The following is a 4,453-nucleotide window of genomic DNA, read 5'->3' as shown; positions in this document are numbered from 1 at the left end:
TCTGGTTAGTAAGATTTTTTAAAACTATGGATGTTCTAAGGATCAAATACATTCTGGGAAGCAATGATAATCACCAGTTGCTTGAAGAAAGAGGATGTTGGCAATTGGCTGGGTATTAAGGAAGCTGTGAGAGTTTGGGAGGAATAGTAGGGGGAGATAAAAAGATCATGTAATATACTGCTTAGGTGGGGTTACAGAGCATGAGGGAGAAGTGGCAGTGACCCAGAAAGTGGCAGTTTCCTCTGCTTAAAAACCTTTAATGATACCACAGGCACATGAGAGAGGCTGCAAATTCTGTTTCAAGGCAGCTCTGAGCCTGGTAAGTAGCCAACATGAACAAAGCTCATCCTCCTGGAGAGAAAAAACTATGGACAAGAAGTTGTCATTAAAATTAAGTTGTGTCAGACATGCCAAAGGAATACTGTGGTGATCTGATACCTTTATGAATCTTTGATTGATGAATGTGTGGAGATCACAACTAGTGGGCAATGGAACAATATTGGAATGGTGGTAGATAAATGGAAGGAAATATTATCATGTTAGAAACCTCAGAAAAAGTATAAATAATGGCTGCGTTCAGCAGAGAAATCAATTACTCTCACATGTCCCTTCTCTAAACGGCCTGTTTCACTATGACAAAAAAAAAAAAAAAAAATGTGTATTCTTAATATTAAACTTATGTTGAATTAAAAGAAAATCTCAGAGGACCCTGAGATCAAGTCCAAAATCATATGATCTACATATAAGGTTCTTCATCATTTGATTCTAATCTACCTTTCTAGCCACATCATGCCAAGAACCCTTTTCCCATCATAGTATATGTTTCCCAACATAGTATATTTCTAGAACCAGACCAGGTCATTCACTGTTTCCCTCAACATGCCCTGCACTTTCACAGATCAGTGCCTTTGCTCTAGCTATTCACTGCCCTACAATGCCTTTCTTTTCCTCTCCATCCAGCACATTCTTATCACCCTTTGAGACATAGTTCAAACATCACTTATACTGTTGAAGCCTTCATGACTCACTTATCCAGGAGACAATTTGTCTCTCATTCCACTATGATTTGCCATTACATTATATCCTAATTATTTGTTTGCATGTCTGCCTTTGGGCTGAGACAGAGAGGCCCTTCAAAGCTACTTTTAATATTCTGTTGCTTAATTAAGCAAATTGGCAAAAATACAAATAGCTCGTGATGCTGCATTTAAAGCAATTATAACAGTATTTTGTTCTGCTTTCTATCTTACTGTTTTCCTTCTGCATTGACTCCCTCACAGCTAAATCTATATGCTACTTTAGGACCCAGACACAGAAAACATCCCTATGCAAGGCTGATAAGCTTATCTGAAGAACAAAGAACAAAGAAAGGAAGGAAGGAAGGAAGGAAGGAAGGAAGGAAGGAAGGAAGGAAGGAAGGAAGGAAGGAAGGAAGGAAAGAAAGAAAGAAAGAAAGAAAAGAAAGAAGGAAAGAAAGAAAGAAAGAGAAAAGAAGATAAAAGAAAAAAAAAAAGAGGTGGGGGGTGCCAGTGTTGTATACCTAAATCCACAAAGAACCTTTAGGGAAATTTTCAATCCCATGTACATTTGGTTAACTTGCATTTAACTTTCCAACATAACGTACTTTCAGTCATCATACTCCAAATTCAATGCATTTCCTTAGGAAGCAAAACAATCTATTTTCTTTCTCTATAGACAGAATGTTTCTGGCAACTGAAACTTGACACATAATAATGTAAGTTAAACCCAATTTCTAGTTCTTTCAAAATAAATTCCCAATATTGTGTTTACAGTAGAGTTAGGATCCCAGAGACTGATAGACCCATCAGGGGACTATAAAGGAACCCAATTGGTTTCTTCTCTTTTTTTTCTTTCTGTTTTTCTTTTTCTCTGTGCTTCTTTTTTTCCTTTATTAATTCTTCCTTCCTTCTTTCTTTCCTTCCTTTTCTTTATCTCTTTCTGTCTTTCCTTCTTTCTTTGTAGACTCTATGAAACAGTTTAATAACAAAATTAAAAACACAATTTAAAAGCTGTTTGAGGTTTCATGGAACATACTCAAAAGTTGTCGGCACCAAAATGAAACAGGTTGGATGTTGCATTTAAATATACATCATTCTGAACTTGAACTTCTGACATTTTATTTCTTAATAAATTTTGAAGAAGTAGACTCATTATTCTCAAGTTTTTCTCATTTAAAACAGATATTAAGGTACAAGTTTTCTTTTGTAAATCAATCTGACCTCTCAAACAAAGTGAATTCTGATACTAATTTTCAAATGGCCATGCTTATTCAACTATTTTCTGAACAAGATGCCCTGGTAGACATTGGGAAAGACAATAAAAAGTTAGTTTTACATGCCTTGAGACTCTTCCAGCTAAATTCCAGTAAACAGCAGGCAAAAAAAAAGGGGGAGCAGGGGTTAGCCTCTAGTAAGACACTCACCTGTGGAAGTGGGGCAGACATTCAGATTCAACTCAGCTACAGATGCTGGGAGATGTCCCAGTGAGTTGGCAATAGTCAGTATCTGGAACATTGCAACAAAAAATTTGGGGTAGCATAGGAAAGTAGTTCCTCAGGTGCTCTTTACAAGGAAGTAAGTCACAGATGGGGTCTTGCTATTGCCTAGGCTGGTCTCAAACTCCTGGCCTCAAGCGATCCTCCCACCTTGGCTTCCTAAAGTGCTGGGATTACAGGCATGAGCCACTGCACCTAGCCTGGAACACTCTTAATCATGAGATGCCTAGTGACTGTAGTCCAGTTTCCCAAGAGTTTTCAGAAAAACAGAGAGACAGTAAATCAGGTCAGTAGTACCAGCGAAGTCAGACAACTGATACAGTCATAATCTAAATCTCTAGTATCAAATAAGAGAAAGGCAAAGTGTTAGTTTTTCAGATAATAGACAGGTTTACATATAGTGACAGGACTCAGCTATCAAGGTGGATAACCCATCATCAGAACTGAGGCACAAAATCAGAAACCAACTTACGAACAAAAATCATGATGTTGCTTCATAGAATTCTTCAGACGACTCTTGCCTTTCTTCAATATTGGCCCTGAAGGCTCGAATGAGGTTGAGGATGCCTTAGGATTCAAGTGCAATGACAGCGGGTGTCAGGGAGGGAGGCTACAGGGGGTGGGAGTGGGTGTATTGCAAAGATCCAGCAAATGGTTCTGAGAATTGGTCCCTATCCTCATGACTTACACTGCAAGACTGAGAGGGGGAAGGAGTAGATGGTAGTCAAGAGGAAACATGAGTCACTTCATGGATAGACTTCATGGATATTCAGTTGGCAAGAACAAAAGCTATACCCTACAAAGAGTTTCAACACATTGCTGTTGCCTAAGGGATACAGAGTAAAAAACTGATGGTATGTGTTGAGATATTTATGCTACAGATCTATTCAAAATAATTAACTTATATGGGATTTATGTGGACTTCAATGCATTGGACAGGATTAAAACCTTCACAGTTTCATTGAAACTTCTAAGTGAACTTTGGATTGACAATTGAGTCTCATGTATAAATTCAGTAATGAACTTTGCTCTCAATTTTCCCTCTCTGTCTCTGTCTAATTAAACCTAAAGTATAAAGCTATAAGCAAATATCTATGGCTCATAGTATAGAGTGAGTGGTTCAAGAACTTGTGACCTATTTTTGCTAGTACTGCGAGGCCAGTTAAGCTAATCAATGACACCAAGAATAAAGACAGATTTATGGTCAAATTTATGGCCATTGGCCATCAGGTCCAGGAGTAGAGAATAAATTCATTCTATGATAGCAGCCATCAAAGCCTAGGACTATGATCCCAAAATAATCCCCACCTTCCCTTTACAGCCATTACGGATTTCATCATTAGCTAATAGCTTAAACTTTAGTTCTCAATCCAAAATATTTTTTTTTTTCAAAATCATACTTTCTTTTCTAATTGTGAGTTGCGACCCAAAAGTGGGTTATAAAATCATTTAAGTGGATTAGGATCAGAAGTTTTAATTAAACAGAAAAGAATAAAATAGAATTGAAAAACAAATAAGAAAAGAAAGCATCTTTTGTTTTCAGTGTATGTGTGTGCACTAGGTCTCATATTAAATACATTTCTTTACGTGAATTACAGTTAAAATATAGGTAAGATGTAAATGTAGACATAGATATAGACCTGTATTTATGAAATAAATGACTAGCTAATTCTCCCCAAAATACTATAACCAACCCCATGGGAGATACCACCCTTCAGATTTTTGTGCATATACAAAAATATAATCACAATAAAATGACTACCTTTGACAGCAGGGATAACTAAAAGTTAAAACAGATAGAACAGATTACCTAAATTTTCATGCAAAGTTTGAAAGACAAGCTTCCAACTTAGGCCAAACTTCTTCAAACTTAATTTTCTCATGTTAAAAAAGTCAGGATATTTTAAAAGAATATCTAAGTTCTCAAAATACTTGAGT

At 36.7% G+C, this 4,453-nt stretch overlaps 1 pseudogene; it reads left to right on the top strand.

Annotated features, from left to right (window-relative positions):
• The first annotated feature begins 332 nt into the window (after positions 1 to 332).
• On the top strand, positions 333 to 563 carry LOC111541712 (annotated as a pseudogene).
• Positions 564 to 4,453: the final 3,890 nt, after the last annotated feature.

The sequence above is a fragment of the Piliocolobus tephrosceles genome, chromosome 10 (genome assembly GCF_002776525.5).
Source record: "Piliocolobus tephrosceles isolate RC106 chromosome 10, ASM277652v3, whole genome shotgun sequence".
Taxonomy (NCBI): domain Eukaryota; kingdom Metazoa; phylum Chordata; class Mammalia; order Primates; family Cercopithecidae; genus Piliocolobus; species Piliocolobus tephrosceles.
Note: the sequence above shows the minus strand (reverse complement) of the source record. Positions and strands in the feature narration are given on the sequence as shown.